The following is a 14,726-nucleotide window of genomic DNA, read 5'->3' as shown; positions in this document are numbered from 1 at the left end:
AGTCTCTGTCAGGCCAGTAAGTCTGGTCTTTTTTTGTGAGTTAGAATTTTGTTCTACATTTTTCTCCAGCTCTGTCTGGGACCCTCTATTGTGATCCCTGCCAGAGTAGTCAGTGGTGGTAGCCGGGCACCATCTAGTGCAAGTTCTGGAAATCTTGATTCAGTATAGTCATGGTCTTTTTCACAAATCCAATGTAGGTCATCTTTTTGTTGAGATATTTTGGTCAAACGTTTTCAGCTAATCGACAAAGTAAGAACTTATCTGCAGATGATAAAACTTAATATGGCCATTGTAACCTTATGGGAATGGGTCCTGCCCAGTTCGGTGCTTCGAGTCAATTGAGAGACATCAGGCCTTTGAGAAAGAGAAAGTGGACTTCACTGCAAGCCAGTCACGTAAGGAGCTCGGAGACTAAGTCTCAAATCAAGCTCTCTGAGGTTCAGGATTTTAGGGCAGTTATAGGGCTTGGGATAGGAAACTTATGCATAATTCATGAAGTTTTTGGGAATAGGCGGGAAATTTCAGGAACTAATTAACATGTATTGGGTGCAATGGGGGTGCAATATGACAGCTGGGGTATACGACACATGAAGTTTATCTAAGGCCAGCTTTGTGCCTTATTGCTCATGTCCCAGTGGAGGGGGGGTGGTGGTTATTGAGTAGTGAAGCGGCCTTGAGCAGAGAAGCAGTAAGACTACTTTGTGTTGTTACACAGAAATGTCTTATTAGGAACTCACAGGTGGGGCGGGGGATGATGGAAGGAGAGGGAACAGTTTAACCCTGTCAGTTACATTCCCTCCTCTGGTTTTCAGGGTCTTCAGTCTTGAAGATAGACCTTTATTTAGGTGGTGGCCCAGACCTCTGGGACTTTTGAGCTTGCTGACTGGTAAGCATGTGCATTGTAAGATCTGAGGTTTGTTGAGTTAAAGGAAGCGCCATCGGATATTTGAAGCATCATGATGTTCACAGCTGTTAGGCGGTTTTGAATGAACCTGGTAAGACAGTTTAAGAGGCAGGGGAAAAACAGACAGACTAGTAAAACAATCATCCGTGGAGTAACAAGGAACCAAAGCCAGTGGAAACTGGGAAACAGGGAAGTTATCTATGACCATCAATCAGACAGAGTTTTCAGCTGCTGTAAAAAGAGAAGGAAGAACACAATGATTGCCAAGACAGTAAAGGCAATGTAAACATTACGAGCACAATCATGATGGAGGGTCTCCCAGCTGGAGGCACACAGATTAGGCATTAGCTTTGTTTTTCTTTCTAACAGATATTTTAAGTCCTGCACAGGCTTACAGGTGCAGTTGTTTTGCTGAGGTTGTTTTTGTTGCAGAAGATCTTCTGAGGACAATGCAGGATTGAGGCGAGTGTGATGCACCCAAGCTTTGATGTTTTCGAGTTTAGCTGCCGAGTGAGTGGCTAAAAGAACAGTGTACTGTCCAGTCCACCGGGGTTCAAGGGGTTCCATTTCCAGGTTTTCAGGAGACCTTCGTTACTAGGCTGGAATGGGTGAAGTGTGGCATCAACAAGATATTTCAGATGACTGTGAGCGTGCCTGTGAATAGAAGATAGGACACCAGACAAAGACAGCAAATATTTTCGGAGAGCGAGCTCCCTGGTGACAGAAACCTGAGTATTGGTTGAAGGCAAGTCATTTTCAAGAAATGATTTTCCATACATAATTAAAGGGGCTCAATTTGAGCCCACTTCTGGGGGCGACCTGTACTTGCAAGAAGGCTAAGGGCAAAGCTTGGGGCCAGGTTTTTTTTCTGTTCCTTGACAGATTTTGGCAATTTGTTTTTTTGCGTATGATTTATCTTTTCAACTTTTCCACTTGACTGTGGTCTCCAGGCTCAGTGTAAGTCCCAGTTGATTCTTAAAATTTGTGTAATTTGTAAGCTGAAGTGAGATCGGTTATCGTTTCAGATATTGTAGGCAGGCTGAACCTGGGAATGATTTTATGAAGGACTCATTTTGTAGCTTCTGATGTTTTCTCTGTTTTACAAGGGCCATTTATGAAGATCTGTTGTTATTCTCCATTCAGCTCTTTGTTTGAGATCTCTAATAGAGTAATTTGGGGCTGTTTTTGGAAGTTGTAGAGGATTAAGTCTGAATTTGAAACGGGCTGGTCGGACAAGCCTGGCCAACTGGAATAGATTTCTTCAATAGTTTGGAGGCAATCATGAGCTGGCTCACCTGCAGGGCTTGTTGGTAACAGGCTGGCTGGGTTCAAGGTAGAAGTTACCTTGAGTGTGACCTCTGGATTGTCCAGAAGCTGGGCTTGGTATGGGGCCATTCAGCCTGCTGTGAGCCAGAGCCTGCCTTTTTGCTCCAGTATGGTGAGAACTGTACGAGGTACAAACACAGTCTCAGGCTGACCCTAAGGTAAACTTTTCAGCTTCAGCTAAAAAGAGGCAAATAACTGCTACTGCCCTAAGAAGCCGGCCATCCCTGAGGGACTGGTAGAAGTTTAGAAAAATATGCTACCAGTCTTTTTCAAGGACCCAATTGTTGAGTTAAGACCTCTGCTGCAACTCCCCTCCCCCCCCCCCCCACCCCCCGTTTCATGTACAGACAGTTTGAAGGGCTTTCTGAGGTCTGGAAGTCCGAGTGCAGGGGCAGAGGCTAACTTTTCCTTGATTTTCAAGAAGGCTCGTTGACTCTCATCTGTCCATTCAAAATGGTCACAGTCCTTTCCTTGGGGGCTTGGTAGAGAGGCTTTATTATGAATCTAAAGTTGGGGATCTAAATCCTGCAAAAGCCAGCCATACGTAGAAAGCCTCCACATTGTCTCTGGGTGGGTGGTGTGGAGATGTGGAGGATCGCTTGCTTGCGTTCGTTGACCTAGAGAAATCTGGAAACCTAGGTAAGTTACCTTATATTGTGGGATCTGAGCCTTGGCAGTGGACACTAGATAAGTGACCTGGGCTAGAATGTTCAAAGTTAGAACTGTGTTTGTATCTGGGTCTTCTTTGGTAGGACTACCGACAAGGAGGTCATCTACATATTGAAGAAGGAGACGCTGAACCATCTGTAGACCCAGGAGATCTTTTGCCAGGGCTGTTCCAAATAGGGTGGGGCTATTGTTTCTTTCTCTCTCTCTTTTTTTTTATTGTACTTTAGATGAAGGTTTACAGAACAAATAGTTTCTCATTAAACCGTTAGTACACATATTGTTTTATGACAATGGTTAACAACCCCACGACATGTAAACACCGTCCCTTCTCAACCTTGGGTTCCCTGTTACCAGCTTTTCTGTCCCCTCCTGCCTTCTAGTCCTTGTCCCTGGACTATTGTGCCCCATTAGTCTCGTTTTGTTTTATGGGGCTGTCTAACCTTTGGCTGAACGGTGAACCTCGGGAGTGACTTCATTACTGAGCTAAAAGGGTGTCTGGGGGTCATACTCTCGGGGTTTCTCCAGTCTCTGTCAGGCCAGTAAATCTGGTCGTTTTTTGTGAGTTAGAATTTTGTTCTACATTTTTCTCCAGCTCTGTCCAGGACCCTCTGTTGTGATCCTGGTCAGAGCAGTCAGTGGTGGTAGTTGGGCACCATCTAGCTGTACTGGACTCAGTCTGGTGGAGGTTGTGGTAGTTGTGTTCCGTTAGTCCTTTGTACTAATCTTTTTTCTTGTATCTTGTTTTCTTCATTCTCCCTTGCTCCCGAAGTGGTGAGACCAGTGGAGTATCTTAGATGGCTGCTCACAGGCTTTTAAGACCCCAGACGCTACCCACCAAGGTAGAATATAGAACATTGTCTTTATAAACTGTGTTATGCCAATTGAGCTAGATGCTCCCTGAGACCATGATACGAGTGGGGCTATTGTTCCCCCCCAACCTCCAATAGGGTTCCTCCCATTCAAAGGCAAAAATTTCCTGAGATTCAGGGGCTAAAGGAATGGAAAGGAAAGCATCCTTCAGGTCTAGGACAGTAAACCAGGCATAGTCTGGAGACAGAGACATTAGGAGGCCATAAGGGTTTGGAACTATTGGGTGCAGGTCTTCAGTTACCTGACTGACTGTGTGTAAGTCCTGCACAAACCTATATTCTCCTGTTTTTCGCTTCTTTATTGGGAGCACTGGAGTGTTGAAAGTGGATTTACACCAGTAGATGAGTGCTACCTGTAGAAGTCTTTTTTGTTACCCTGATTACTTGCTTAGTTTGGGGAGAAAGTGATCCTTTCAGGCAATTCAAAACAGAACAGGTTGCTTCTGTATCAACAAGAAAATCTACTCAGTTATTTCCCACCTATAATGTAACCAGTGGCTTGGTACATGAAGCTTGGAGGTGGGTGGATGCCTCCGCTCCTCGTCAGTCTGAATCTTCAGGCTGGGCAGATTGAAGCATCTCAGGGGGAGCTGGGCTTCTGCTGGGTTTTTGGTTCAGGCATTCCTTCTACCAGCGCCCCTCCTGTTTACAATAAGCACACTGATTTCTACTCAGTTGGGGGAGGCTTCTTGACAATGCCCAGGGCAGTTGTCACTTCTGATGGTTGTATCGGCCTGGTTGGAAAGAGCCCCAAACCAGAGCAGCTGAGAGGAAAGCTGCTTGCTATTTGAATACTGAATTTCTCTCTTTTTCTGGACCTGGTCTCTGTTGGTATACACTTTTAAAGACTATTTTAACTAATTGTGCTAGGTTCATACCTAGACTCCCCTCAGCTTTTTATGACTTTTTTCTAGTGTCTAGTGCACTTTGCTCAATAAATACAATGTTTATCATTTTTGTGTTCTATGTGTTTTCTGAGTCTACAACTGTACATTGTCAGAATGCAGCAAAAACTCTTTCAAGGAAGGTAGATGGATCCTCAGTTCGTCCTTGACAGACCTCATAGACCTTTATTAAATTTGCTTTGGAGCACCTCATTTTAACCCTGCAATAAGACAAGTTCGAAAATGGTTGAGCCTGCCATTTCCGAGAGGATTATTAGGGTCTCACTTCGGCTTAGAAGAAGGTATTGCTAAATAAGGAGCTTGTTGAATAGTGTTGTTGGGCTGATGGAGGTGCGCTGCTTCTTCCCTGGCTTTTCCTGAGACTAATCTCCGCTCCTCCAGGCCCAAAGAAATATCCAAGAGTGCCTGACAATCAGCCCAGGTAGGGGGATGGGTGGTGAAGATGGAAGTAAAAAGATCTGCCATAAGTTTTGGGTCCTCTCCAACTGAACAAATCAGATGTAGAGAATGGAATGTGTACCAGACTAATCCCGGAGTTCTATTTTCCTCCTGCCCAGCAGGAACTTGTCTTAGTGGATACACTGTTACCTGTTGCCCTGTTTCGAGTAGTGAACTCCCCATTTGAAAGTTGCACCACTTCGCCTGTTGCGGTGGGGTAACCATTTCTGAGGTTGGCTCAGCCCAGCCAGACAGACTGGTAGATAGAAGGGTGGGGCTGACATCAGCAGAAGAGGGGGAAAATCTTCTTCCCCTGGGGAATCAAAGACCTTTTGTCTCTTTACCTCAGTTTAAACCACAATTTTACATTGCGTTTGAATGTTTTTGTTGTTATACAAGGATATAAAGACATCAGCATACATTTTCTCATCTCATTTACTTTCCTGAATGCAAAACAAATCTAACTGGAGAATAGTATTACAATTTAGGGAACAATTTTGAGGGTAACGTTACCCATCAGCCAACTGATATTGTGGCCACTCAATGTTGCAGAAAAAAGTCATCCTATCTTTTTTTCATAAGATCATAACCAAACAAACAAACAAAAAAATCCCGATTAGCTAGGATGCTCCTAGGGGGCTGCACTGTGGTATATCTTGTGTGTCACCCATACCTGAGCCTAGAGCAAAACCATAACCTAGGCTAAAACCACAAAAATCAGGAGTACTAGAACCACAACCATCAAGGTACAACTGGGGTTTCTTATGACCGGAGCAGTATAACCCTCAGCCACCCAGATTCTGACAGAAAGGACAGTTCTCTTGGGCTCGCCTCTGTCTCCTAAGTCACTCACCCCCTCAGAAACGGTTAGGTACTTGTGACGCCGTTCGCACAGTACTCAGCAGATTAGGATCCTTACCCGGAGGCCGTTTCTCAATCTCAAAAAAAACGAGTCACCATGGGTCCGGGCGCAGCTCCAGCCATGAAGGTGGGTTCCGCTGTCACCTCCTGGAGAAATTAGCGGTGCGCGCTGAGGAGGGGCAGTCGAGCCCAGTGGCCGGAGGTGCTCCCAGGAGCCCAGCAGCCTAAGCTGGAAGCAGAATAAAGTTCCCATCTGGGTGGTCAGAATTTGTAACCTGATGGGAAAGGGTACTGCCCAGTGTGACCCCTCAGTTGAGTCAATTGAGAGACACCAGGCCTTTGAGAAAGAAAAAGTGGAACTTATTACAAGCCAGTCAAGCAAGGAGCTTGGAGACTAAGTCTCAAATTAAGCTCTCCGAGGTTGGGGATTTTAGGGCAGTAATAGGGCTTGGGATAGGGACATTTTGCATAATTCATGAAGTTTCTGGGAATAGGCAGGCAATTTCAGGAACTAATTAACATGTATGGGGGTGCAGGAGGGGGTGCAATATGACAGGTGCGGGGTATGACACATACCTTCATACATAGCAATACCTTCTTATAAACCTAACTGAGACCATACTAATCCTCTGGAAAGTTTATCTAAGGCCAGCTTTGCGGCTTATTGCTCACCTCCAAATGTCCGTTAAACTTTAGTCAGACTGATAAAACTTTTGACCGTATCAAATCATTTTTTAAATAAACCTCTTAAATGTTGTCTTTGATGCACATCTCTTATAGTGCGTCCTTTTAAATGGCACAAATGAACCCACTCATTAGCAGACTTAAATATATGTATCTATATATATACGTATATATATATTCTTTTTCTTGTGGCATAAAAAGCAAAAGTATATAAACTTAAATTATGATGAATATCTATTAATTTAGTATCAGTAAGTTACCTAAAAGGCCTTGGAAATTGTTTTCAGTCTGTATACCATAAAACGTAACTGCAGTTGAAATAAAGTTTGTTTAAATATTCCAAGTTTTCGTTCAACTTTTACTATTTTCCATATTTTTTCCAATCTGATTTTAACCCTTAAAGAATTGATCAACTGGCTTTGGAAATCACAAAGTCTCTGCTCAACTGACCAATTCACTGGTATGATGTAACCTTAAGTCTCTGGCTAGGGTTGGAAACATTTTCCCAGGCCATTTCAGGTGTGTCTTGTTGTAATTTCTATTTTTTGGCTTCTTAAAGTTCCCCTACAATAGACAGAACTTGTTTACAGTTCTTTAATGATTGGGATCCACCTAATTTCTGATAACTATAGCAAAACAGCAATTTTTTTCTTATTTTCTTTGTGTCTTAAAAGGGTCTCCCTCTAGTTGGAAAGGGTCTTTCAAAAGCTTCCCTGGAGCTATATGACCTCAGAGAAACTGGTGACTGGGGAGGCCTGAAGCTCCCTCACACTCCCTATTTTTTGACTTATGGTAGAAGACAGATTAAGTCATTCTAATTCATTTACATATGTTTAAGTTGACCTAAACATATTTTGAATGGTGAAAGATAACTAATTTCCTTCCCTTTTACTGTTCCTTGGTAAGCAGTTTTGCTTTCTCTTTATCTACCTAGTAAATACCAAAGGTCTTTAGTAATTTTTTTCTAGGCTTGTCCTATGCCTCCTTTTTCATACCCTGGACCTGCTCATTTTACTTTAAGACAAAAATTATCCCTTTTCCTTAAATAAAACACATTTCATATAATATCTAGCTTAAGTTACTTAGAAAGGTTTTGCTTTTAAGATTGACTTAAACATAGAAGTTTTCAATGTAGCTACTAAAAGTCTAAATCATAAGACAGACAAAGACAGCAGTTTTTCTTTGGACAAGGAAAGAACTGAGGTTCTAAGACAGCCTTACAAAGCCAACAACTGTCAGCCATAGCCTCCAGCCTGATATAAGACAAAAACTTAGACACAACACTCTAGACCAGAAGCAAGCTCTCAGAACAAAAGGAGACAGAAAGACCACATAAACTCACCAGACAATATCACACAAAGCAAGGATAAGGGGATCCTAGTTTATTAAAGTGTATATAGCAATTTTTGGTAAGATCAACTCAATTCAATGGAAAAAATAGGTTCTAGATAAAACTTTTTGTCAGAGCCTCAGATGAAGAAATATTAGACCTTTTGACAAAACCTGAGCATCAAGCAAAAGTTCCCCAAAGAGGAAAAGACAACACAAATGAAAGCCCATTTTCCCAACATGGTCACTGAAATTCCAAATTACTTCTAGTATGGTCAATTTATAGCATTTTAAAATATGAACCCCAAACCAGTGCCTTGGTACATTTATCAAAGATGTTGAGCTCTAAGGTTCAAGCTTTTGTTTCTTTCTTTTTGAACTTGATTCATTCTGCTGGTTAGAGACCTAATCTCTTATTTTAGACCTTAAATATACTAGGTCCTCCAATTTGGGAAGTACTTTAAAGTAGCTACTGATGATTTTAACTTTAACATTGTGATTCTTTATTGAGAAATTATATCAAAAAACAGGTACGGAGCTACCACTTCTCCCTGCAAATTTCATAAAACAGGTTAGGAGCTGTCACTTCTCCCAGAAATTTTGGCAAAACAGGTCAGGAGCTGCCACCTCCCCCTGCAAATTTGGTAAGACAGAGCACTATGTCCTAGATTTTCTCTGAGTCACAAAAAAACCCTAATGAAGAACCCCTCAGGGTTTAGACAGTGTTTTGCTTAGACCAATGTGCACTTCCGTTGCTCGAGTTCGGTTGTGGGTGGCAGGCAGCTTAGTGCTCTAGCCTGTCTCAAGACCACCTATCCTGTCACAGGAATCTTTAGCGCTCGTGATAAGCACCGGCGACTGCCCTAATGGATTTTGCTGGTTGACGAGTGCAAGAATTTTTGTGGCTTATAGTGGCTCAGAGCTCTTTGAAAATAGAATTACCTCTTTAATGTTTCAAACACCCAAATTTGGACCTAAACAGCAGTTCATCAAAAGAGTTACTACATATCACTCATAATCAAATGATCAAGTAAACATCTAAGAAAGATTCTCCTTAATCAACGGCTTTTTCAAACAACACTTAAGACATGAGCAAGACAACAAAAAAGAATAAGCAGAGGCTTGTTTTCTGAGAGCACTCACCCTCACGGTGTCCAAGGGACATGGAGTGTGAATGCTTGAGTCCAGAAGATAGGACCTCTTTAATGACTTCAGCTCTGCAGTCCAGGTCTCCTTGAGGGCAACTGGATTTGTGGCTTTGGAATCCTTGACGACTATCTCATTAACTGTTTTAGGGTAAAAACATCACAACGTTTAGTAAAGCAAAAGAAAGTTTTATTTGGCATATACTCAAAAAGGCAAAAGTGGGAAATTGGACAAGCATGCTGCCAGAGCTATGACTGCCAGAATCCAAGGAAATTACGGACTAGACAAAAGTAGGAAAACAGACAAGCATGCTGCTAGAGCATGTCTGCCCAAGTCCGAGGAGCTTTACAGAGTCATCTGCATATATTAACATTACAAACGGGCAAAACCATTGAAAGCTTCACCTTTTCACAGATTGGCTAGAAACTATGATCCTACATTTTGAATTGTCTTTCTTAACTATCATTGGTACAGGGTTCAGTAATGATAGTCAGGAGGGTCCTCACTGGTCCAACAAATCTTACTATTCACTAAATGCTTATAAAAAAAAGATAAGAATGGAAAGCATGTGGGTCATTTGTGCTATGATTTATGATTTGTTTATGAGAAAGTTTCCCTAAAAGATGTTTTCCAAGACTGTCCTCACTATTGTCTTTATAGCTCAGAGCCCAGTTGATGTGTCCTTGTGAATCCTAGTGAGTCCAGCTCCAGTCGGGTCACATTTTAGGAGAGGGAATAATGGCTCCAATGTTATCTCCAAAATCAGGTGCTGCCGTGCTCCAGGTTGAAAATCTCCATTATGGCATTTTTCTATTTGCAAAACATTTCTTCTTCATGATTATTTTTTTACACGAGGAATAAAATTTTAAAAGGGAGAAATACTTTTTTGAGAACCTGAGAATCCTCATATGGCTCAACCACTACCAGTTACTGTTGAGTTCATCCAACTCATGGTGACCCCATGTGTGTTAGAATAGAACTTTTCTCCACAGGGTTTTCAATGGCTGATTTTTTGGAAGCGTATCTCCAGGACCCTTTCTTCCAAGGCCCCTCTCGGGTGGACTTGAACCTCCAACCTTTTGGTTAGTAGCCAAGCACGTTAACCAATATGGGACAAGCTGCCAGTAACAGTTACCTGTGTGACATTGGGCATGTCCATTAGACTTTTCGAGACTTAGTTTTTGTATGTAAAATGGGTACAACCAGGCTTCACACCCCCCAGGTGTTGGTGGTGATTCTGGGAGTGCACGCAGGGTCAATGCCCAGCCATACAGGCCCTTTCAAGCAGCCCCATTTTTTCTGGACACTGTAACCCAGTATGCTCAGGGGCACAGTCATCTAGACAGGTCAGTGTCATCTAGAAAATTCTGTCTTGTTGATGTGGTCAGACACTTTTAAACCTATGTGAACCAAATATGATTAGGTTTTGGTGGGGACAAGGCCACAGAGAAGAAGAAGAGATTACTGGGATTGGGAGTGACCACTTCCCTCTCCCAAGTCCCATCCGTACCCTTTCACCCTAAACTCTCCTCCCCCAGCATTGTACCTTTCTCTCTCAGACTTACTTCCTCTTTCCCCTGGCTCCTCTCCCTTGAATATGTGCCAAATTCCTTTGGTTTCTATTTCTATGTGAAGTCCTTCCACTGTGCAGAGGACTGCATGCAGGTGTGAAAAGCAACAGTAGCCCCAGAGGCACAGAGAGATGGCTTTCAGCTGTACCCAGCCTCCTTACCTGAGCCCGGTGAGTGCTGGGGCTGAGGGCATGGGTGGTGCTGGCCAGCCAGGCTGCTGCCATAGCCAGAGGAAGGAGCTCTGGGTCTCTGAGGAAGCAACTCTTGGGTGACAGGAGGTAGTTGGAGGGGGGCTTCTCAAAGAGAACACAAGAAGGACAGAAATACCAGATGGGACAATCCTGACGCACCTTCTATTCCACGCATGCAGGTCTCCCCAGTGTCTTTCAGGGACTAAGGGATGATAATCATCAGGATTCATGCATTGGTCTGACAAATGTTTACTAAGCTCTTTCTGGATGCCTGTCTTGTCCGAGGTGTTGAGGGGAGACAGGCATGTGTAATAACCAAAAGGGGAAGGAAGCAGGGCTTCTAGGAGCAATTACAACCTAGCACTTACTTTGGAGAAGGCCTCCCTGGATTCAAGTCCTGGTTTAGCCGTTTTCTAGCTGAGTGACCTCAGGCAAGTTAATTTTACCACTCTGTGCCTCACCTTCCATGTCTGTAAAATGGGGAAGACATCTGAGCCCACCTCCCAGGGCTAGAATAAGGATTACATGAGGTAGCATATCTGGAGTGCTCAGGACAGTGCCTGACACATCGTGAGTGTGTTGTAAGTGTAGTAGGAGCCTGAGGGCAGCAGGGAAGACCTCCTGAGGAGGTGTCTGCACCCTGAGGGGTGAGTCAACATTAACGAGGCAAGGCAGTCACCTGTGTTTGTGGAGGGGGCAGTGTCAGGAGAGGAGTGGGGACTGTCCCTGCAGGGTAGGGGGCAAAGAGCAACCTCTGCACCATTTTGCCATGTGTGCCTGTCTGCAGGCGGCCTTGTTTAAACCCTGTGAGGCTTGTTATCCCCGTTTCATACACAGAAAAACTGAGACTCAGAAAGGCTAAGGTCACTTGCCAAATTTCCCAAGATGGTAAGTGGCAGAGAAGGAAGGTGCCTTGATTTATCCCCAGAGAGAGGGATAATGGAGGGAATGAGGGGAAGCAGCAGCTCCAGGCCCAGGAGGCTTCTGTGGTCTCTATGTCCTGGGCTGGGCACTATGGTAGGAGCTCTCCTGGCCTTGGCAGAGAGCTTCCCAAGGGGCTGGAGCAGTGGGCTGACAGAACCCTTCCTTGGCTAGGGGAGGGAGTAGGGGCAGATTGGCAGTAGCACAGAGCTGAGGGAGGGGAAGCTGCTAGGGCCTCACATTAGAGCCCAGGTCAGTAGCGGCCCCTGCCTGGCCTGGCCTGTTTCCTCTCAGCTGTCTCTGGTGCCCCCTCAGCCAACCTGTGGAGGCTCCTGACGTGGGACCCGCGGGGAGAGGCTGGGAGAAGTGGCACAGGCCCTGTCAGCACATCAGGGGGCACCTCAGGTTCAAAGCACATTACCGTGGGCAGGTTACATCTCTCTGGTTCTCCTCAGATAGTGTGCTGAAGTTCCTCCAGCCTCTGACATTTTATTATTCTGGTGCCTAGTTTTTGCTTTCCAATCCTTTGGCTCAGAGACCAAAATTTTCAAGCCAGAAGGAAAATCCTCCTATGGGTAACAGAGAGTTAAAAGAGAGCCTTGGGAGTCCAGATAAGAAAAGGCCAATGGCCCTTCCCTCCCCTCACATGGCTGTAGGCTCCCTCAGCCTGGACGAGTTGAGACTCACCAAGGTGACCCCTGACCTTTGACAGTGAGAGCCACATTTCCTCTCAAATGCTGACTTGTGTGAGATGGCTATGTGGCCCCGCTCTTCTGCTGAGAAGTTACCAGAAGATGAGGGCCTGGCTTGGGAATCTTGTCTCCCACTCCTCACCCATCTGGACCTGCCTCCTCAGAGAGCCAAGAGGGAAGCTGGAGTCACAGTCAGGGTAGGGCTGGCTGTTTGGCTCAGGAAGTACTTGGTGAGCTAGGACAGGGATGTGTGTGGGTTGAAAACATGGCTTCTGGGGTTTAAATTCCAGCTCTACTACTGATCAGCTGTGTGACCTTGGGCAAGTCACTGAACCTTTCTGTGCCTTAGTTTCCTCACCTGTGAGATGTTCCTAATGACGCTCAGCGTTGTTGTAAGGGTAGAGGAGATAACATAGAGCATAGCCTCACACTGCCCTCTGCGAGGCTTCCCCCAGCCAGCGCCAGAGTGGGTGACACAGTCTCTGGCCCATAGGACTTGACTCTACTGTCTGGACTTCTTGAGAGGAGAAAAAAATCCCAGCCTCCAGGCCTGGCCAGGAACAGAGAGCAAGTTTTGCCCCAGCAGAGGGATTAATCTGTCCTGATGCAAACTTCTGCCATTGTCAAGGCCAGCTCAGGTCAGGGGCTTTCCACATGGCTTCTCATCTAATCCCCTCAAGAACACTGCCAGGCCATTTTTATTATTCCCCTGTTCTGTGGAAGGAACTGGACCCAGAGAGGTTAAGTGACTTGTCGGACATCAGAGCCAGAAACCCAGAGAGCTGGAAGAGGCGCCCAGGCCTGGGGGTCCCTAAATCCAGTGCATAAATCCATCCTCCTGCATCACACAGAGAGATGGTTCCTGTGGTCATCTCACTGACACACATGACTTCAAATTCCATTGGCAAAACATGTCGTGTAGAAGTGTCCTTCTCCCTGGCTCTTTCCTGTCAGTTTCCTAGTGCCCATCCTTATTAGTTTCGCATTGCTGCTGAGGACATTGAAGACTTTTACCAACTTCTGCAGTCTGAAATTGATCAAAGATGCAATCAAGATGCATTGATAATTACTGGTGATTGGAATGCAAAAGTTGGACCCAAAGAAGGAGGATCAGTAGGCGGAAAGTATGGCCTAGGTGATAGAAATGACGCCAGAGATCACATGATAGAATTTTGCAAGACCAACAACTTCTTTGCAAATAGCTTTTTTCAATAACATTAACAGCAACTACACATGTGGACCTCACCAGATGGAACACACAGGAGTTAAATTGACTACATCTGTGGAAAGAGACAATGGAGAAGCTCAGCATCATCAGCCAGAACAAGGCCAGGGACCAACTGTGGAACAGATCATCAGTTGTTCATATGCAAGTTCAAATCGAAGGTGAAAAAAATTAGAGCAAGTCCACGAGAGCCAAAATATGACTGAGTATGTCCTACCTAAATTTATAGAGCATCTCAACCATAGATTTGACACACTGAATACTAATAACCGAAGACCAGACAAGTTGTGGAATGACATCAAGGACATGATACATGCAGAAAGTAAAAAGTTGTTGAAAAGACAGGAAAGAAAGAAAAGACCAAAATGGATATAAGAAGAGACTCTGGAACTGGCTGTTGAATGTAGAGTACTAAAAGGAAAGGAAGAAATGATGAAGTAAAAGAGCTGAACAGAAGATTTCAAAGGGCAGCTTGAGAAGACAAAATAAAGTATTATAATGAAATGTATAAAGATCTTGAGTTAGAAAACAAAAAGGGAAGAACACACTTGGAATTTCTCAAGCTGAAAGAACTGGGGAAAAAATTCAAGCCTCAGATTGCAATATTGAAGGATTCTTCAAGGAAAATATTGAACGACACAGGAAGCCTCAAAAGAAGATGGAAGGAACACACAGGGTCACTGTACCAAAGAGAATTGGTCCATATTCAACCATTTCAGGAGGTAGCATATGATCAAGAACCGATGGTATTAAAGGAAGAAATCCAAGCCACATTAAAGGCATTGGCAAAAAACAAGGCTCCAGGAATTGAGATAACACCAACTGAGATGTTTCAACAAACTGATGCAGATGGAGGTGCTCACTCATCTATGTCAAGAAATTTGGAAGACAGCTTCCTGGCCAACTGACAGGAAGAGATCCCTATTTGTGCCTCTTCCAAAGAAAGGTGATTCAACAGAATGCAGAAATTATCAAATGATATCATTAATATCCCA

The sequence above is a fragment of the Trichechus manatus genome, unplaced genomic scaffold (assembly GCF_000243295.1).
Source record: "Trichechus manatus latirostris isolate Lorelei unplaced genomic scaffold, TriManLat1.0 scaffold00138, whole genome shotgun sequence".
In the NCBI taxonomy this organism is placed as follows: Eukaryota; Metazoa; Chordata; class Mammalia; order Sirenia; family Trichechidae; genus Trichechus; species Trichechus manatus.
Note: the sequence above shows the minus strand (reverse complement) of the source record.